The sequence below is a fragment of the Pseudophryne corroboree genome, chromosome 11 (genome assembly GCF_028390025.1).
Source record: "Pseudophryne corroboree isolate aPseCor3 chromosome 11, aPseCor3.hap2, whole genome shotgun sequence".
Lineage (NCBI taxonomy): Eukaryota > Metazoa > Chordata > Amphibia > Anura > Myobatrachidae > Pseudophryne > Pseudophryne corroboree.
The window spans coordinates 163,290,269-163,312,841 of NC_086454.1; the positions used below are offsets into that span (position 1 = coordinate 163,290,269).

Below are 22,573 nucleotides of genomic sequence, written 5' to 3' on the forward strand. Positions count from 1 at the left end.
CGCACGTAGCAACTTTTAACTGCTCGTGCGATCAAGTAGATGCCGCCTATGGGGGAGTGTATTTTAGCATAGCAGGGCTGCGTTCGCTTGTGCAGCCCTGCTATGCTAAAAAAGATTCACTCAAAACAAGAGTAGCCCTGGACATACTTACCCTGTGCGACGGATGCAGCGATGACAGTCCTGGTCCTGACGTCAGACATCTGCCCTTCGTTTGCCTGGACACGCCTGCGTTCTTCTTACCACTCCCTGAAAACGGCTGGAAATGGTGAGTATCTGCCCCGGAATGCCTCCCGCCTGTCCATCTTCTTGCGATCGCCGCTGCGATCACATTTATTGCTGGCGTCGTTGTTGCCCGGCGACAATCGTTGCCAGGCAATGACATGCGTGCGCAATGCGCCTGCTGCACATGCGCATTTTTGACCCATTCGTACCGCAGTGAAGAACCGCTGAGTGCGATGGGGTCGGAATGACCCCCCATGTGCACTGCAGCGGGGGGCAGATATAACATGTGCAGAGAGAGGTAGATTTGGGTGCGGTGTGTTGAAACGGATATCTAAATTGCAGTGTAAAAATAAAGCAGCCAGTATTTACCCTGCACAGAAACAAAATAACCCACCCAAATCTAACTCTCTCTGCAAATGTTATATCTGCCCCCCCTGCAGTGCACATGGTTTTGCCCAACTGCTAAGAAATTTCCTGCTGCAAGCAACAATGAATTACCCCTCTAGTCAGTTATTGTTGGGGGCTGGGACAAGCCATGCTGGAGGTATGGCCAGAAAGGGGGCGGGGCCTTCGAGTGGATGGGATGGGGCTTCTCACTGCGACTACCATTTTCATAATTTTGGGGGCGTGCCCAGTGCTTCCTGAGCGACTGGGCAGCCCTCAGCTCCACTATCTGCACTGATAGATGCCGTGCACGTGCGTACAGCACCTATTAAGTATATCACCAGCTGTTTTGCAGAGCTGAGCAGCAGGGATCACTTTTGTTTCCAACTACCATCCCCCCTGCCCGTGGAAAACTGTGGCCCGCAGGCAGGACAGCGGGACTGTGTCCAATTAGTGGGACTGTCCTGCTGTATTTGGAACAGTTGGGAGATATGCTCTAGTGTCCAATCTACTGGTGTTCTCAGAGATTCTAGCTATCACAGAATCAGCTTTATTGGCCAGGTATACTTGCGTATACTAGGAATTTGTCTTCGGTTTTCTATGCAACAGCCAAGTAGGTAACAGATTCAAGAGAAGCATGTATGAGATAAGCTTTCTATCACCTGTAGTTACTAATAATAATGATGACATGTCAGAGGTAGGCTAGAAGGAATTCCACGATGGTGAATCCATTTGGGAGTGAAGGGGAGTGCAAACCGGTGTGGTCCATTGAGTCTGGTGCTGGGCAGGGGAAGTAAGATCCAATTTACTCATGTTCTTATTATTTTTAACCATGTCGCAGCATTGTGATAAGCAAAATGTCCATGTACAAAAGTTATAGAAATTTGTCCAAGTCTTTATCTACACAGTACAATAGTAATCAATGCAAAAGTAGTAAAAAAATCACCTTCTCTCCCAAACATAGTAGTAATGCTTACATATAAGACCCAAACATCCCAGCTATTATGGAAACACGCAATAGAGAGGGGAGGTGGAGGAAAATGACTGCTCCAGTAATAGTATACACAGAGCAAGGGTATTGCAGATTCCAGCAATAGAATGTATAAAATACAGTAGCTGTACCTATGGTCAGGTAATAAAGTAAGTGACTATGGGGGTCATTCAGAGTTGTTTGCTAGCAGATTTCGGTCGTAGCGCAGCAATCAAGCAAAAAAACAGCACTTCTGCGCATGCGTAGCAATGCGCACGCGCGTCGTACTATTACAACGAAGGATGTAGTTTCCCACAAGGTCTAGCGAAGCTTTTCAGTCGCACTGGTTGTTGCACTGGTTGCCGCAGAGTGATTGACAGGAAGTGGGCGTTTCTGGGTGTCAACTGACCATTTTCAGGGAGTGAACGGAAAAACGCAGGCGTGCCAGATAAAAATGCAGTTGTGGCTGGGGAAACGTAGGCGTGGCTGGCCGAATGCAGGGCGTGTTCGTGACGTCAAAACAGGAACTGAATAGCCTGAAGTGATCACAAGCGCTGAGTAGGTCTGGAGCTACTCTGAAACTGCACAAAATTATTTTGTAGCCGCCATGGGATCCTTTCGTTCGCACTTCTGCTAAGCTAAAATACACTCCCAGAGGGCGGCGGCTTAGCGTTTGCACGGCTGCTAAAAGCAGCTAGCGAGCGAACAACTTGGAATGACCACCTATGAGTAAGAACAACCCCAAAAATAATATATAGAGAGCATGGCTATCCCAAACGCCAACAAAAGGAATTAGAAAATCAACAATGATGCAATGAAAATAAGAGCAAATACGTAAATGTAAACAATTAAAAATAAAATAAACATTGGTAAAAGCTAATCATTAGAGCAGTGTTTCCCAACCTCGGTCCTCAAGGCACACTAACAGTGCAGGTTTTAGTGATATCCAGGCTTCAGCACAGGTGACTTAATTAGTAGCTCAGTTATTTTGATTTAACCATCTGTGCTGAAGCCTGGATATCACTAAAACCTGCACTGTTGGTGTGCCTTGAGGACCGCGGTTGGGAATGCCTGCATTAGAGAGACTGTGTGTTGAGAGAAAGAGCCACCAGGTGGCACTGCAGGCATTCAAACACTGAACTGGAATACTAAGATACAAACAGGCAGCCAACAGTCTAGAAATGCTGAGTTTTAAATGGCAGGTCACTAGGTGGCGATCATAAGACAATATACGCTGTATAATGCACAAGAAATTACAAAAAACAATGATGAAGCACATAAAGATTACATTTTAAACATGACATGCAACCACAGGGGATGCCTAAATGGGAAATTCTCTGAAAGAAGTGATCCGAGGGGCTGGGCTCAGATGATAAGGTTCACAATCGAGGATCAGGTAATAGGAGGCTGGAAACTGGGGGAGGGAGGGAGTGGAATCAAGAAAGGGCAACAAAGCTAGAGGAAAGAGAACAAGAGTTAGTACAGGCATTAAAAGGACACAGACTGCAATATAACAAATAGTATCCGTATAACAGTATTTACTCCTTTTTACTTTGTATGGATTTCAGAGATCATCACAAGGATTGTGTAGCAGGACAGACCTGTGTGTGGCCAGCTATAAAGACAATCCTATATTGGACAAGTACCTGCAGCAAATTGGCAATGTTTGTCCCTGCATATTTTGTCAATTGGGTCTCTCTCTCTCTCCCTTTTTCTCTAGACACATAAAAAAGCAAAGACTGGGTGCCACATAGATGACCCTTTTATTAAGCACAAAACAATGATTTGCAGTGTGTGCGCCAGACATAAGACAGCATGTCAGTAACCAAACGACTCAAGCTGATTTATCTACAGCAGCATATAGTAACAACAGCTTTTAATGCAGAAACGTCCATGTATGCTAAGCCACACCCCTACACTTTTTGTCACATGGGACCACGGCAGACCCATCTGGTATATACACACACACACACACATACATAAGTATTTTGTAATGTATCATTTTTGTGTATTATTTTTACAATAAATATCTAAATAAGGTCCCACCGAGATTTGAACTCGGATCGCTGGATTCAGAGTCCAGAGTGCTAACCATTACACCATGGAACCTGCTGCTTCCTTTATGCTGTTACAGTACACACATGATAAACTGTATACTAATCTACAGAACTGTATTTGTGTAAAGTAGACAGTGTTTTCTGTAGTGATATACTTGTGTATATCCTACATCAGAACAGGATCCAGACAGGATCACGGCAGTCAAAATACCGATGGTGGGCTTCCGACACTACTTGGAATGCCGGCGCCTGGATCTCAACAATTATGATTTTCCTGGCGCTGGGATCCTGAAAGATGCTTTCACAGGCCAACAGATAGGTAAGCCGTGGGGGAAGGGGGGGTTAGGTTTAGGCTGCGGGGGAAGGTTAGGGTTAGGCGCCCCACAGAGGGCTAAGGATAGGCCGTGGGGAGGGAGGATTATGGTTAGGCTGCACGGAGTGAGGGTTAGGGTTAGGCACCACCAAGGAGGGTTAAGCGATCGGATGGGGAGGGGAGGGTAAGGTTTAGGCTGTGGCTAAAATGAGTAAGGGTTAGCGGGATTAGGGATCAGCAGTGCCGTAACTAGGCATTTTAGCGCTGTGTGCAAGAAACGACAGTGGCCCCCCCCATGTAAGATAGGGGCAGTGCGCGCCGTAGGCGTGTGTGAAAAATATATAGGGGCGTGGCTTCATGGGGAAGGGGCGTGGCCACAAAATAATAGCAATTCATACTACGGTGCACAGTAGTCTACATTATTCAAATTACGCTGCACAGTAGCGCCACTACACCAGGCAGAGCCCCTTTTATACATTACAGCAGACAGCGTCCCCCTTTATACACATTACAGCAGACAGTCTCCCTTTTAACACATTGCGGCAGCCAGGCCCCCTTTTTACACATTGCGGCAGCCAGTCCCCCTTTTTACACATTGCGGCAGCCAGTCCCTCTTTTTACACATTGCGGCAGCCAGTCCCCCTTTTTACACATTGCGGCAGCCAGTCCCCCTTTTTACACATTGCGGCAGCCAGTCCCTCTTTTTACACATTGCGGCAGCCAGTCCCCCTTTTTACACATTGCGGCAGCCAGTCCCCCTTTTTACACATTACGGCAGCCAGGCCCCCTTTTTACACATTGCGGCAGCCAGTCCCCCTTTTTACACATTGCGGCAGCCAGTCCCCATTTTTACACATTGCGGCAGCCAGTCCCCATTTTTACACATTGCGGCAGCCAGTCCCCCTTTTTACACATTGCGGCAGCCAGGCCCCCTTTTTACACATTGCGGCAGCCAATCCCCCTTTTTATACATTGCGGCAGCCAGTCCCCCTTTTACACATTGCGGCAGCCAGGCCCCCTTTTTACACATTGCGGCAGCCAGTCCCCCTTTTTACACATTGCGGCAGCCAGTCCCCCTTTTTACACATTGCGGCAGCCAGTCCCCCTTTTTACACATTGCGGCAGCCAGTCCCCCTTTTTACACATTGCCGCAGCCAGTCCCCCTTTTTACACATTGCGGCAGCCAGTCCCCTTTTTACACATTGCGGCAGCCAGTCCCCTTTTTACACATTGCGGCAGCCAGTCCCCCTTTTTACACATTGCGGCAGCCAGTCCCCCTTTTTACACATTGCGGCAGCCAGGCCCCCTTTTTACACATTATGGCAGACTGTGTCCCCCAGAGAGAGAGAGAGAGAGAGAGAGAGAGAGAGAGAGAGAGAGAGAGAGAGAGAGAGAGAGAGAGAGACATACTTACCATCTCCCCGCTGACAGGCTCCTCGTGCAGCTCCCTCGGTGCAGGCAGGTGAGAAGGAGGAGGAGGGAGGGGGACTGGAGCCGCAGCAGCGCTATTTCATTGGTAGTAAGCGCCGCTGCAGCATCCCCCTCTCCTTCCGTATTGGCTGCCCGGCGCTGCTGTGGATGCTGGGATGAAGGAACCGCATCCCAGCATCCACAGCAGCGCCGGGCAGCCAATACGGAAGGAGAGGGGGATGCTGCAGCGGCGCTTACTACCAATGAAATAGCGCTGCTGAGGCTCCAGTCCCCCTCCCTCCTCCTCCTTCTCCGCTGCCCGGCGCTGCTGACTTCTCCCTCCATAGCGGGGCGCACGGCGCAGACTTCAGAGGCGGCATGTAATGAGTCAATTTGACTCATTACATGCCGCTGGCCGTGCGCCCTTAGGGCAACTGCGCTGTGTGCCAAGCCCACTTGGCACACCCGTAGTTACGGCCCTGGGGATCAGCATTAGTTTTCTAAATTAGACTTTGTCAGTATTTTTATCATCAGGACGCCGCTGTCGGTATTTTGACAGCTGGCATCCCACCCACCAGGATCCTGATACCATCGCCATCAGAAAAAGTTATCTTGTGCAAGAGGTGCTTATAGTCTGAATAACTTTTAAATGATTGTGAATTGCTTACAAATTATGATATCATTAACTTTTTGTGGCAAACCAAAACATACATCTGCCATCTTCAGATAGACCTGTGTGTGACCAGCCATAAGGACAATCCTATATTGGAGAGGTACCTGCAGCACATTGGCTCTGTTTGTCCCTGGGGGTCTTCTGCTAGCGGAAGCTTGGTGCCCTTAAAAGCTCATCATGCTGTCTGCAACTATCTCATACTGTACTCCTGGGTTAACTACCTAGAGAGCTGCATACTGTTCCCAACACTTGATCTGCAATGTCATAACATCAAATGAGGTGGGGTCTGGCTCATATGTGCCCTGCTATGGTTCTGATGCTAACCACTTTGCCACACATTTTATCAGTGACATGCGGTGAGGTAAATGACTGGGCAGGCACTGGCTAGTGTGAGAGACAGATTTACACACACATACATGGACCCGAGGGTTCTTGCGGGCATTATAAAAAGGTGCAACAGTATATAGTTATCCTATATTTATATAGTTCCGACATATTATGATGTGTTTATGATTATGATCTCTCAGTCGCTATCATCAATGTCTGTCCAAGTGAAGTCTTTAGCCTAAGGCTGCTATCATATTAGCTGTGGTGAGTTACCTCAGCTAAAGTATTCAGGAGGGGCTATGCTATTAAGCCAGCTCCCGGAGACCCGTTATTAGACCCAAACACATGGGTCTCCGATGTTTTCATGTATCCCATGTGTTATTGCCAGATAACTGGTGAGTTACCACATGGAAAAAATGGGCTGCAATTGGATAGCCCAATAGCAGTATCAGGCTAAAAAGCCCATTATTACCGTGCGGTAATTCACTGCACCCCATACCAACAGGTTTTTGGGCCTCTGAGACAGAGTCTCAGTGGCCCAAAAACCTATTGGTATGGGTTTTTTTTGTACTGGGTTCTACCGTGGCACCTGGGAGAAACTATAGCTAACATGGGCACATATACAGACAGCTGTCACGATCCGGGTATCTGGACGCCATTACTTACCCTTCAGATGCCTTCTAAGGCTGGCTCAGCGTTCCAGGACCGGATCCCATCTGTCATACTGATGTCCACATTCCTGCCTCCTCTCCTGTCACTCTGAGACGCGGTCACCGCAACGCCTGTAACATCCGGAATGGCGTCTCCCGCGGCCTCCGCCGCTGTTCCTGAATTTCTGCATGCAGAGTGTCAGAGTGGTGATTACGTCAGCCGCGGCCTCCGCTGTGCCCGCGTGGTTAAATGTGCACTTATCAGTCTGGCGTCTCCCGTCTCCTGTGGCCGGCGCCGCCATTACTGTTTTAATTCCCACATGGATTACAAACCAAACTTCCCTCCAAGTGTCTGCATGGGCGCAGCCATCTTGGATTCTGTCATCTGTTCATTTCCACCAATCTACTGTTTGCAATGTTAATCTGCATAATTGCCTAGCCAATCCCTTCCTTGCTGCAGGTATAAGTATTCTGTGCCTGAGCAAGGAAGGCGTCAGTGCTTTGGTTGTCAAACCTAGTTCCAGTTTGTCTCTCTCCTGTGGTTGTTTTCCAGGTTCCAGTTCCTATCTCCAAACCTCCACTAAAGAGACCCGCACCAGCATTCCACCTGCGGTGTAGCCTGACTCTCCTATCCATTTGGATTCATCTGCTTCCAGCTACAGATCCACCTGCTTACAGCAATCAGCTTCCAGCAGAGATCAGCTCTTCTTAAAGTGCCGGTACCCTTTACTACAGATTACCATTTATCACCGGTATTATTATTTCACCGCTCTCAAGCTCCATATATCATTTCATATTTCATCGCTCTCAAGCTACATTTATTATTTAACTGGTTTCAGCCAGTATCCACTCCGTGCCAACATCAGTCTGGTTCCAGCCAGTATCCACAGCAGCCGTTTTATCCACAGCAGCCCAGCTTTTCCTGGAACACCAGCTGGTACGATCCTGGGCTATTTCCATTGCTACAGGCGGGCCTGGTAAGGACTTTCCAACTAGAAGATTATAAGAACTATCTCACACTACCAGGGCCCTGTGGCCTTGCCACCCTGTAGTACCCAGGAACTGTATTTATCCTCTGCTGAGTTTTATGTTTTCTTATTTGCTGCTGTGTTACGGAGTATGTCATAATAAACATCATTGACTTTTACTTTGGTTGTCGTGGTCACGCCTTTGGGCAATTCTTCTACATGTAACTTACATGTCTAGGGGTCTGATACAACCTCCCAGGTTCCTTTACACCTCAGCCCCTACAACTGAGGCCCTCAGTTGTGACAGTAAGCACTGACCATTTGAATCCAGCCGGAGACCAGGATCAAGCGGCCAGGCCGATTCAAGAACTGGCAGCCCGACTTGAACATCAGGAGGCTGCACAGGGCCACATCGTCCACTGTCTCCAGGATCTCTCTACTCGGCTGGATGGGATTCAGACAACCCTCCGAGGATCAGACGCGTCCGGTGCGTCAACCATAGTGACTCCAGCTGTAACCCCACCCACCTTACCCATTTCTGCTCCACGTCTTCATCTTCCAACGCCAGCAAAATTTGACGGATCTCCAAGATTCTGCAGGGGATTTCTCAACCAGTGTGAGATTCAGTTTGAGCTACAACCTGGCAATTTTCCCAGTGACCGTACAAAAATTGCCTACATTATCTCTCTTCTCAGTGGCTCAGCCCTTGATTGGGCATCACCGTTATGGGAGAGGTCCGACACCCTGCTATCCTCCTACACTGCATTCGTGTCAACATTCAGGCGTATCTTCGACGAACCAGGCCGGGTAACTTCAGCTTCATCTGAGATTCTCCGTTTACGCCAGGGATCACGTACTGTAGGACAATATCTTATACAGTTCCAGATCCTGGCATCCGAACTGGCATGGAACGACGAGGCCCTGTATGCTGCATTCTGGCATGGCTTATCTGAGCGTATTAAAGATGAGTTAGCTACCAGAGACTTACCTTCCAAGTTAGATGAGCTAATCTCACTCTGCACGAAAGTTGATTTACGTTTCAGAGAGAGAGCAACTGAGCGTGGAAGATCATCTGCTCCAAAATCTTCTGCTCCTCCTCCTCGCCAACTGTCACCATCTAAAGACGAGCCCATGCAAATTGGCCTTTCCCGTTTAACTCCTGCTGAGCGCCGAAGACGTCTCTCTGAGTCTCTTTGTCTTTACTGTGCAGCTCTATCTCACACCATCAATGCCTGTCCCGAACGTCCGGGAAAACTCCAAACCCTAGCTCGCCCAGGAGAGGGCCGGCTAGGAGTAATGATCTCCTCTCCATCTCCTCATGATTGTAATCTCCCAGTGTCGCTCCAAATTGCTCAACGTTATCGGAACGTCATTGCCCTCCTTGATTCCGGAGCAGCTGGGAACTTTATTACCGAAGCCTATGTTAAACGGTGGTCCCTACCCACCGAGAGACTTCCTTCGTCCATCTCCTTAACTGCCGTGGATGGCAGCAAGATTTTTGATGCAGTTATTTCCCTAAGGACTCTACCAGTTCGTCTGAGAGTGGGAGTTCTTCATTCCGAATGTATTTCTTTTTTAGTGATTCCAAGAGCCACACATCCTGTGGTCCTGGGCCTTCCATGGCTCCGTCTTCACAATCCATCTATTGATTGGACGACTATGCAGATTCTGGCATGGGGTCCCTCCTGTGCTGAGACATGTTTGTTTAAAGTATTGCCTGTCTGTTCTTCCTCCCCCAGGTCGACTGATGTTCCACCTCCTCCATATCAAGATTTCACGGATGTGTTCAATAAGGCTTCTGCTGATATCCTTCCTCCTCATAGAGAATGGGACTGCCCGATTGATCTCGTTCCAGGGAAGGTTCCACCTCGAGGCCGAACTTACCCGTTGTCTCTGCCTGAGACGCATTCTATGGAGGAATACATTAAAGAGAACCTAGCAAAAGGGTTCATTCAACCTTCCTCTTCTCCAGCCGGCGCAGGCTTCTTTTTCGTAAAGAAAAAAGATGGTGGTCTGCGGCCGTGCATTGACTACAGAGGTCTGAACGACATTACCATCAAGAACCGCTATCCACTACCCCTGATTACTGAGCTCTTTGATAGAGTTAGCGGAGCTACCATCTTCACAAAGCTGGATTTGAGAGGTGCATACAATCTCATCCGGATCCGTGAGGGTGACGAGTGGAAGACCGCCTTTAACACCCGTGACGGACATTATGAGTACCTCGTCATGCCCTTCGAATTGAGCAATGCTCCAGCTGTCTTCCAGCATTTTGTCAATGAGATCTTCAGAGACATTTTATACCATCATGTCGTGGTCTATCTAGATCATGGGTCTTCAACCTGCGACCCTCCAGCTGCTGTGGAACTACACATCCCAGCATGCCCTGCCTCAGTTTTAGCATACCTTAATAGCAAAACTGTGGCAGGGCATGCTGGGATGTGTAGTTTCACAGCAGCTGGAGGGCCACAGGATGAAGACCCATGATCTAGATGATATCCTCATTTTTGCCAACAATTTAGAGGAACATCGTTTTTGGGTAAAAGAGGTTCTGTCCCGTCTCCGTGTCAATCATCTCTATTGCAAATTAGAGAAATGCGTCTTTGAAGTCAAGTCCATTCCGTTTCTAGGTTACATTGTGTCCGGTTCCGGACTAGAGATGGATCCTGAGAAACTACAAGCAATCCAGAATTGGCCGATACCCTTAACCCTCAAAGGGGTCCAGAGGTTCTTAGGGTTCCCCAATTATTACAGAAAGTTTATACGAGACTTTTCCACCATTGTGGCGCCTATTACTGCTTTAACTAAGAAGGGTGCTAACCCGTCCAAGTGGTCTGAAGAAGCTACGCAAGCTTTTCATCTCTTAAAACAACGGTTCATCTCTGCACCAGTTCTGAAACAGCCCGACATCGACTCTCCTTTCATCTTAGAGGTGGATGCCTCCTCCGTTGGAGTAGGAGCGGTGTTATCTCAGAGGGCTAAAGATGGCCATTTACATCCTTGCAGTTTCTTCTCCCGGAAGTTCTCCCCAGCAGAGCGCAACTATGCCATTGGCGACCAGGAGTTGCTAGCCATCAAGCTCGCTCTAGAGGAGTGGAGATATCTGTTGGAGGGAGCTTCTCATTCAATCACCATATTTACAGACCACAAGAACCTTTTATATCTGAAAGGCGCACAATGTCTCAACCCTCGTCAGGCCAGATGGGCACTTTTCTTTTCCAGGTTCGACTTTAAACTCCAGTTCTGTCCGGGCTCTCAGAATCGCAAGGCCGATGCCCTTTCCCGCTCATGGGAGCAAGAAAATGAGTCAGAGTCTTCAGACAAGCATCCTATTATCAATCCGTTGGCATTCTCCACGGTAGGGATGGACTCTACGCCCCCACTAGGGAAAAGTTTTGTGAAGCCGGTACTGAGGAAGAAGCTCATGCATTGGGCCCATGCTTCCCGTTTTGCCGGACATACAGGTATCCAAAAAAACCTGGAGTTTATCTCAAGGTCCTATTGGTGGCCAACTCTGAGACAGGACGTCATGGAGTTTATTGCATCTTGCCCAAAGTGTGCCCAACATAAAGTATCCCGCCAGTCGCCTGCGGGGCAACTGGTTCCACTATCCGTTCCCCGTCGACCATGGACCCATTTGTCGATGGATTTCATTACAGACTTACCCATGTGCAACAAGTTCAATACCATCTGGGTGGTAGTTGACCGGTTCACCAAGATGGCACACTTCATTCCTCTCACCGGTCTTCCGTCAGCTTCCAAGTTGGCTCAAGTGTTCATACAAGAGATCTTCCGACTCCACGGTCTGCCTGAAGAAATTATCTCAGATCGAGGAGTTCAATTCACAGCCAAATTCTGGCGAAGTTTATGTCCAGTCCTCCAAGTCAAACTAAAGTTTTCCACGGCTTACCATCCTCAGACCAATGGTCAAACTGAGAGGGTGAATCAGGACTTGGAGGCCTTCCTCCGCATCTATGTGTCTTCCTCTCAAGATGACTGGGTTCAATTACTTCCCTGGGCCGAGTTCTGTCATAACAATCAGTATCATTCCTCATCTTCTTCAACACCATTCTTCACCAACTTTGGATTCCACCCTAAAGTCCCTGAATTCCAACCGCTCCCAGCAACTTCTGTTCCAGCAGTGGATATCACCTTGCATCAGTTTGCAAACAACTGGAAGAGTGTACGAGCAGCTCTGCTCAAGGCATCGTTCAGGTATAAGAAGTTTGCGGACAAGAAGCGTAGAGCGGTTCCTGCTCTCAAGGTGGGTGATCGGGTATGGTTATCCACAAAGAATTTGAGGTTAAGAGTTCCCAGTATGAAGTTTGCACCTCGCTACATTGGTCCTTTCAAAATTGAGCAAGTCATCAATCCTGTTGCTTACAGACTTCAGTTACCTCCCTTCTTAAAAATACCCAGGACATTCCATGTTTCCCTGTTGAAACCGCTGATCCTGACTCGGTTTCATTCCTCACTTCCTCCAACTCCGAAAGTCCAAACTCATCGAGGCGTTGAGTATGAAGTGGCCAAGATCCTGGACTCACGTCACCGTTACAGTCAACTACAGTATCTTATTGACTGGAAGGGTTACGGGCCTGAGGAACGCTCATGGACCAATGCTTCTGATGTCCATGCTCCTGCCTTGGTCCGGAGATTCCATTCCAAGTTTCCTCAAAAGCCAAAGAAGTGTCCTGGGGCCACTCCTAAAGGGGGGGGGGGGGGTGCTGTCACGATCCGGGTATCTGGACGCCATTACTTACCCTTCAGATGCCTTCTAAGGCTGGCTCAGCGTTCCAGGACCGGATCCCATCTGTCATACTGATGTCCACATTCCTGCCTCCTCTCCTGTCATTCTGAGACGCGGTCACCGCAACGCCTGTAACATCCGGAATGGCGTCTCCCGCGGCCTCCGCCGCTGTTCCTGAGTTTCTGCATGCAGAGTGTCAGAGTGGTGATTACGTCAGCCGCGGCCTCCGCTGTGCCCGCGTGGTTAAATGTGCACTTATCAGTCTGGCGTCTCCCGTCTCCTGTGGCCGGCGCCGCCATTACTGTTTTAATTCCCACATGGATTACAAACCAAACTTCCCTCCAAGTGTCTGCATGGGCGCAGCCATCTTGGATTCTGTCATCTGTTCATTTCCACCAATCTACTGTTTGCAATGTTAATCTGCATAATTGCCTAGCCAATCCCTTCCTTGCTGCAGGTATAAGTATTCTGTGCCTGAGCAAGGAAGGCGTCAGTGCTTTGGTTGTCAAACCTAGTTCCAGTTTGTCTCTCTCCTGTGGTTGTTTTCCAGGTTCCAGTTCCTATCTCCAAACCTCCACTAAAGAGACCCGCACCAGCATTCCACCTGCGGTGTAGCCTGACTCTCCTATCCATTTGGATTCATCTGCTTCCAGCTACAGATCCACCTGCTTACAGCAATCAGCTTCCAGCAGAGATCAGCTCTTCTTAAAGTGCCGGTACCCTTTTCTACAGATTACCATTTATCACCGGTATTATTATTTCACCGCTCTCAAGCTCCATATATCATTTCATATTTCATCGCTCTCAAGCTACATTTATTATTTAACTGGTTTCAGCCAGTATACACTCCGTGCCAACATCAGTCTGGTTCCAGCCAGTATCCACAGCAGCCGTTTTATCCACAGCAGCCCAGCTTTTCCTGGAACACCAGCTGGTACGATCCTGGGCTATTTCCATTGCTACAGTCGGGCCTGGTAAGGACTTTCCAACTAGAAGATTATAAGAACTATCTCACACTACCAGGGCCCTGTGGCCTTGCCACCCTGTAGTACCCAGGAACTGTATTTATCCTCTGCTGAGTTTTATGTTTTCTTATTTGCTGCTGTGTTACGGAGTATGTCATAATAAACATCATTGACTTTTACTTTGGTTGTCGTGGTCACGCCTTTGGGCAATTCTTCTACATGTAACTTACATGTCTAGGGGTCTGATACAACCTCCCAGGTTCCTTTACACCTCAGCCCCTACAACTGAGGCTGCCTCCCGTCAGCTCAGGCCCTCAGTTGTGACAACAGCCAGATTAGTACACAGTCACATAACCACAGCCAGCACATATACACAATGCACATATACACAGACAACCACATATGAGCAATGAGACGCTGATGTTATCACAGATCCCAGGTGTTATTCCCAGATAACTACCTAGAGAGCTGCATACTGTTCCCAACACTTGATCTGCAATGTCATAACGTCAATTGAGGTGGGGTCTGGCTCATATGTGCCCTGCTATGGTTCTGATGGTAACCACTTTGCCACACTTTTTATCAGTGACATGCGGTGAGGTAAATGGCTGTGGAGGCACTGGCTAGTATGAGAGCCAGATTTACACACAAATATATGAATCTGAGGGTTCTTGTGGGCATTTACAAAGCTGCAGCAGTATATTCTGCTGTAAACTTGGTGAGCTGTGATCAGTGATGTGCGGAGAAGGTAGGCTGGGGAGGCAGTGCCTCACCTGTCATATACCAGTATACTTTAGAGTTTTGACTATAAAAATGATAATAATACAAAAAAGATATTTATAATATTTTCTTTGTATTTTTCTTAGCATTTTCATAGTCAAAACTCAGGCGTTTACTGGTCTATGACAGGTGGGGCAGTGCCTCACCTGACTGCACAGTGCTGCCTTCAGGGGCGTATCTACAGAGGAGGGGACCCGTGTGCAGTCTCTGTGTGTAGGCCCCCTCCTCTCCCGTAGCCGGCAGCGCTGTTAGTGCTCTGAGCACTAGAGACTCTGGCACAGTGCCAGAGACAACAACTCTTGTGCAGGTGTCAGGGAAAATGGAGTGGCGGACATTTTCTGGAGACCTGTGCAAGCGCTGTAGACTCTGGCACTGTGACAGAGTCTCTAGTGCCTGCGCTGCCAGCTACGGGAGAGGAGGGGCCCAGAGGCCAATGGACAGCAGAAAGGAAAGTATAGAACAAATGGGTGTATGCCACTGTCTGTCTTTTATTAATCTGTTCTCTCTCTCTCGCTCTCTCTCTCTATATCTATATATATATATATATATATACATACACGTAGTAAAAAAGACAAAGACTGGGTGCCACATAGTGCATTAAAAGATAACCATTAGGCACAAATGAAAGATTTTCAGTGTGTGCACCAGTTATCAGACAGCATGTCAGTCACCAAGCGACTCAAGTTGACTCATCTACAGCAGCACGTAGTAACAGCAGCTTTTTATCCAAACAGGTCCACGTATGCTAAGCCACACCCCTACACATTGTGTCATATGGGACCTCTTCAGACCCATTTGATATACACACACATACATAAGTTTTTTGTAGTGTATCATTTTTGTGTATTATTTTTACAATAAATATCTAAATAAGGTCCCACCGAGATTTGAACTCGGATCGCTGGATTCAGAGTCCAGAGTGCTAACCATTACACCATGGAACCTGCTGCCGTGTTTGTGCTAGGCTGTCATAGTACACACATGATAAACTGTATGCGATACAAAAATGGTAGACACTTTTTTTATTGTTTTTTTTTTTGCCCACATCTTGTATATTTCATGTTCTTTTTACCACCATCAGTACAAACGTAGACCCTCGCAGGCACACTTCGCTCACCACACTTCGGGCATGGTGGATTACTCTGCTAAAACTGCACTTGCCACAGATTACTATTCCAAATTGTAGTCCACGTGTATAGCAAATCAAGCAACTGTTAGGAAAACATGAAACCCCCCCAAAAGTATCAACCATTTGTGTGTCGACGATTGCCATGTCGATCTTTTGTACCTGTCAGCTTTTTGTGCCTGTTGATCTTAACCACTGTCGACCTAATGCTTGTCAAACTATTGACTGTCTAACTAGACAGTGTAGATCTATCATCCAGACAGTGGCATAAGTTTAATCTAGATGCCCCGAGGCAAAATAGACGATGGTGTGCCCCTGCCCCCCTGTTCACATACAGCCACATATGCACATGCACACAGCCACACACACATAGCCACATTTACATACACACCCACACACATAGCCACATGTATACACACACAGTCACATATGCACACGCAATCTCAGATACGCAGAGAGCCACATATGCACACATACAGTCACATAATCAGTACACAGTCACATATACACAGACAGTCACATACAGTATACACACAGTCACATATACACAGACAACCAGATACAGTAAACATACAGTCACATATACAGTTGCATATACACAGACAACCATATATAAACCCTGCCACATATGCACACAGTCACATATACACAGATAGCCACATACAGTATACACACAGTCACGTACAGTTTACTGTACACACATAGCCACATACCCAGACAGCCACATATGCACACACAGTCACATACCATATACAGACATCCAGATACAGTATACACAGTCAAATATACACAGACAGCCACATAAAGTACACACATACAGTCACATACAGTTTACAGAACATACATAGTCACATATATACACACACACAGCCACATACACATGCATATACAGTCACATATACACAGACAGCCACATATGCACACACAGTCATATACTGTATATATACAGCCAGATAATGTATACATACAGTAACATATGCACACACAGTTACATATATACACTCACAGAGCCACATATGCAGTCACATATACGCACACTTGTCACATATACACACACACACAGCCACATATGCACAGACAGCAACATACAGTATACACAAACAGTCACATATACAGACAGCCAGATAATTATACAGTCACATAAGCACAGCCAGCACATATACACAATGCACATATACACAGACAACCACATATGAACCCACACACAGTCACATATACAAACACAGGCACAGAATGTTAAAGCATTAATACACTATTCCCCCTTCCTATTCTTTTTTGGGCCATATAGTTATTACGGACTCCTCTCTGCACCCTGCTGCTCCCCCACCCACCTGCACAATGACAGCCGCATCATCTCTGCACCCCTGCACACATTGCGGAACGCAGACGGCTCCCCAGTCAGACTCTGTGTAGTGCTCGGAAGTCACGTGACATCCTCGACCAGAGCACTAGCACTAGGTCACACAGCAGGAGGAGCCAGTGCGCTGATGCTGATGGCCTCTATGCTCGGCAGCTCACAAGTCCTCAGCTCTCACTCACAGCAGCTGCAGAGTGGGATTGGTACATGCGGAACGGGAGACAATGGAAGAGGTGCCCCCTATATGGCTGGAGCCCGGCAGCAGCCAACTCCATTGTCTCTGAAAGTTCCACCATTGCATCCAGATATCCTTGCAACTGTAGACCCGTTATCAAACCCGAACACGTGGGTCTCCGATGTTATCATGGATCCCATATGTTATTGCCAGATAACTGGTGAGTTACCACATGGTAAAAATGGGCTGCAATTGGATAGCCCAATAGCGTTATCAGGCTAAAAAGCCCATTATTACTGTGCAGTAATTCACTGCACCTAATAGGAGTCAGTTCATTCAGAGGCCCAAAAACCTATTGGTATGGGGGGGAAGGGGTTTGTACTGGGTTGGACCGTGGCACCTGGGAGAAACTATAGCTATGAGGGGCAAAATGTATGAACTCCACATAAGTAAATTGTGCTCTGGGTTTGAATGGAATCTATCTGAGGCAGCAATAACAAGGGGTATACAATGGGTGATGCCACAAGTCCGAAGGGGCGATACAGAACAGATAATGCCCCACAGGAGCTTATATGCAGCTTAACTACCTAGAGAGCTGCATACTGTTCCTGACACTTGATCTGCAATGTCAAAACATCAAATGAGGTGGTGTCTGGCTCATATGTGCCCTGCTATGGTTCTGATGGTAACCACTTTGCCACACTTTTTATCAGTGACATGTGGTGAGGTAAATGGCTGGGGAGGCACTGGCTAATATGAGAGCCAGATTTACACACAAATATATGAATCCGAGGGATCTTGTGGGCATTTACAAAGCTGCAGCAGTATATTCTGCTGTAAATTTGGTGAGCTGTGATCAGTGATGTGCGGAGAAGGTAGGCTGGGGAGGCAGTGCCTCACCTGTCATATACCAGTATACTTTAGAGTTTTGACTATAAAAATGATAATACAAAAAAGATATTAATATTTTCTTTGTATTTTTCTTAGCATGTTTATAGTCAAAACTCAGGTGTTTACTGGTCTATGACAGGTGGGGCAGTGCCTCACCTGACTGCACAGTGCTGCCTTCAGGGGCGTATCTACAGAGGAGGGGACCCGTGTGCAGTCTCTGTGTGTAAGCCCCCTCCTCTCCCGTAGCCGGCAGCGCTGTTAGTGCTCTGAGCACTAGAGACTCTGGCACAGTGCCAGAGACAACAACTCTTGTGCAGGTGTCAGGGAAAATGGAGTGGCGGCCATTTTCTGGAGTCCTGTGCAAGCGCTGTAGACTCTGGCACTGTGACAGAGTCTCTAGTGCCTGCGCTGCCAGCTACGGGAGAGGAGGGGCCCAGAGGCCAATGGACAGCAGAAAGGAGAGTATAGAACAAATGGGTGTATGCCACTGTCTGTCTTTTATTAATCTGTTATGTCTCTCTCTCTCTCTCTCTCTCTCTCTCTCTCTCTCTCTCTCTCTCTCTCTCTCTCTCTCTCTCTCTCTATATATATATATATATATATATATAAATACATACACGTAGTAAAAAAGACAAAGACTGGGTGCCACATAGTGCATTCAAAGATAACCATTAGGCACAAATGAAAGATTTTCAGTGTGTGCACCAGTTATCAGACAGCATGTCAGTCACCAAGCGACTCAAGTTGACTCATCTACAGCAGCACGTAGTAACAGCAGCTTTTTATCCAAACGGGTCCACGTATGCTAAGCCACACCCCTACACATTGTGTCATATGGGACCTCTTCAGACCCATTTGATATACACACACATACATAAGTTTTTTGTAATGTATCATTTTTGTGTATTATTTTTACAATAAATATCTAAATAAGGTCCCACCGAGATTTGAACTCGGATCGCTGGATTCAGAGTCCAGAGTGCTAACCATTACACCATGGAACCTGCTGCCGTGTTTGTGCTAGGCTGTCATAGTACACACATGATAATAAGATTTTACTTACCGATAAATCTATTTCTCGTAGTCCGTAGTGGATGCTGGGGACTCCGTCAGGACCATGGGGATTAGCGGCTCCGCAGGAGACAGGGCACAAAAATAAAGCTTTAGGATCAGGTGGTGTGCACTGGCTCCTCCCCCTATGACCCTCCTCCAAGCCTCAGTTAGGATACTGTGCCCGGACGAGCGTACACAATAAGGAAGGATTTTGAATCCCGGGTAAGACTCATACCAGCCACACCAATCACACCGTACAACTTGTGATCTGAACCCAGTTAACAGTATGACAACGTAGGAGCCTCTGAACAGACGGCTCACAACAATAACAACCCGATTTTTTTTTTTTTGTAACAATAACTATGTACAAGTATTGCAGACAATCCGCACTTGGGATGGGCGCCCAGCATCCACTACGGACTACGAGAAATAGATTTATCGGTAAGTAAAATCTTATTTTCTCTAACGTCCTAGTGGATGCTGGGGACTCCGTCAGGACCATGGGGATTATACCAAAGCTCCCAAACGGGCGGGAGAGTGCGGATGACTCTGCAGCACCGAATGAGAGAACTCCAGGTCCTCTTTAGCCAGGGTATCAAATTTGTAGAATTTTACAAACGTGTTCTCCCCCCGACCACGTAGTTGCTCGGCAGAGTTGTAATGCCGAGACCCCTCGGGCAGCCGCCCAGGATGAGCCCACCTTCCTTGTGGAATGGGCATTTACATATTTTGGCTGTGGCAGGCCTGCCACATAATGTGCAAGCTGAATTGTACTACACATCCAACTAGCAATCGTCTGCTTAGAAGCAAGAGCACCCAGTTTGTTGGGTGCATACAGGATAACAGCAAGTCAGTTTTCCTGACTCCAGCCGTCCTGGAAACCGATATTTTCAGGGCCCTGACAACATCTAGCAACTTGGAGTCCTCCAAGTCCCTAGTAGCCGCAGGTACCACAATAAGCTGGTTCAGGTGAAACGCTGACACCACCTTAGGGAGAAACTGGGGACGAGTCCGCAGCTCTGCCCTGTCCGAATGGACAATCAGATATGGGCTTTTGTGAGACAAAGCCGCCAATTCTGACACTCGCCTGGCCGAGGCCAGGGCCAACATCATGGTCACTTTCCATGTGAGATATTTCAAATCCACAGATTTGAGCGGTTTAACCAATGTGATTTGAGGAATCCCAGCACTACGTTGAGATCCCACAGTGCCACTGGAGGCACAAAAGGGGGTTGTATATGCAGTACTCCCTTGACAAACTTCTGGACTTCAGGAACTGAAGCCAATTCTTTCTGGAAGAAAATCGACAGGGCCGAAATTTGAACCTTAATGGACCCCAATCTGAGGTCCATAGACACTCCTGTTTGCAGGAAATGCAGGAATCGACCGAGTTGAAATTTCTTCGTGGAGCCTTCCTGGCCTCACACCACGCAACATATTTTCGCCACATGTGGTGATAATTAGAGATGAGCGCCGGAAATTTTTCGGGTTTTGTGTTTTGGTTTTGGGTTCGGTTCCGCGGCCGTGTTTTGGGTTCGACCGCGTTTTGGCAAAACCTCACCGAATTTTTTTTGTCGGATTCGGGTGTGTTTTGGATTCGGGTGTTTTTTTAAAAAAACCCTAAAAAACAGCTTAAATCATAGAATTTGGGGGTAATTTTGATCCCAAAGTATTATTAACCTCAAAAAACATAATTTACACTCATTTTCAGCCTATTCTGAACACATCACACCTCACAATATTATTTTTAGTCCTAAAATTTGCACCGAGGTCGCTGTGTGAGTAAGATAAGCGACCCTAGTGGCCGACACAAACACCGGGCCCATCTAGGAGTGGCACTGCAGTGTCACGCAGGATGGCCCTTCCAAAAAACCCTCCCCAAACAGCACATGACGCAAAGAAAAAAAGAGGCGCAATGAGGTAGCTGACTGTGTGAGTAAGATTAGCGACCCTAGTGGCCGACACAAACACCGGGCACATCTAGGAGTGGCACTGCAGTGTCACGCAGGATGTCCCTTCCAAAAAACCCTCCCCAAACAGCACATGACGCAAAGAAAAAAAGAGGCGCAATGAGGTAGCTGTGTGAGTAAGATTAGCGACCCTAGTGGCCGACACAAACACCGGGCCCATCTAGGAGTGGCACTGCAGTGTCACGCAGGATGTCCCTTCCAAAAAACCCTCCCCAATCAGCACATGATGCAAAGAAAAAGAAAAGAAAAAAGAGGTGCAAGATGGAATTATCCTTGGGCCCTCCCACCCACCCTTATGTTGTATAAACAAAACAGGACATGCACACTTTAACCAACCCATCATTTCAGTGACAGGGTCTGCCACACGACTGTGACTGATATGACGGGTTGGTTTGGACCCCCCCCAAAAAAGAAGCAGTTAATCTCTCCTTGCACAAACTGGCTCTACAGAGGCAAGATGTCCACCTCATCTTCACCCTCCGATATATCACCGTGTACATCCCCCTCCTCACAGATTATCAATTCGTCCCCACTGGAATCCACCATCTCAGCTCCCTGTGTACTTTGTGGAGGCAATTGCTGCTGGTCAATGTCTCCGCGGAGGAATTGATTATAATTCATTTTAATGAACATCATCTTCTCCACATTTTCTGGATGTAACCTCGTACGCCGATTGCTGACAAGGTGAGCGGCGGCACTAAACACTCTTTCGGAGTACACACTTGTGGGAGGGCAACTTAGGTAGAATAAAGCCAGTTTGTGCAAGGGCCTCCAAATTGCCTCTTTTTCCTGCCAGTATAAGTACGGACTGTGTGACGTGCCTACTTGGATGCGGTCACTCATATAATCCTCCACCATTCTATCAATGTTGAGAGAATCATATGCAGTGACAGTAGACGACATGTCCGTAATCGTTGTCAGGTCCTTCAGTCCGGACCAGATGTCAGCATCAGCAGTCGCTCCAGACTGCCCTGCATCACCGCCAGCGGGTGGGCTCGGAATTCTGAGCCTTTTCCTCGCACCCCCAGTTGCGGGAGAATGTGAAGGAGGAGATGTTGACAGGTCGCGTTCCGCTTGACTTGACAATTTTGTCACCAGCAGGTCTTTCAACCCCAGCAGACCTGTGTCTGCCGGAAAGAGAGATCCAAGGTAGGCTTTAAATCTAGGATCGAGCACGGTGGCCAAAATGTAGTGCTCTGATTTCAACAGATTGACCACCCGTGAATCCTTGTTAAGCGAATTAAGGGCTGCATCCACAAGTCCCACATGCCTAGCGGAATCGCTCCGTGTTAGCTCCTTCTTCAATGCCTCCAGCTTCTTCTGCAAAAGCCTGATGAGGGGAATGACCTGACTCAGGCTGGCAGTGTCTGAACTGACTTCACGTGTGGCAAGTTCAAAGGGCATCAGAACCTTGCACAACGTTGAAATCATTCTCCACTGCACTTGAGACAGGTGCATTCCATCTCCTATATCGTGCTCAATTGTATAGGCTTGAATGGCCTTTTGCTGCTCCTCCAACCTCTGAAGCATATAGA

At 47.6% G+C, this 22,573-nt stretch overlaps 3 non-coding genes across 3 annotated transcripts; all 3 read right to left on the reverse strand.

Moving 5' to 3' along the window:
• Positions 1-3,613: 3,613 nt before the first annotated feature.
• Positions 3,614-3,685, reverse strand: TRNAQ-CUG (transfer RNA glutamine (anticodon CUG)). Its single transcript has one exon. It is a non-coding gene; the product is annotated as a tRNA-Gln (tRNA).
• An 11,653-nt stretch (positions 3,686-15,338) lies between these two features.
• Positions 15,339-15,410, reverse strand: TRNAQ-CUG (transfer RNA glutamine (anticodon CUG)). Its single transcript has one exon. It is a non-coding gene; the product is annotated as a tRNA-Gln (tRNA).
• A 3,537-nt stretch (positions 15,411-18,947) lies between these two features.
• Positions 18,948-19,019, reverse strand: TRNAQ-CUG (transfer RNA glutamine (anticodon CUG)). Its single transcript has one exon. It is a non-coding gene; the product is annotated as a tRNA-Gln (tRNA).
• Between the last annotated feature and the right edge of the window lie 3,554 nt (positions 19,020-22,573).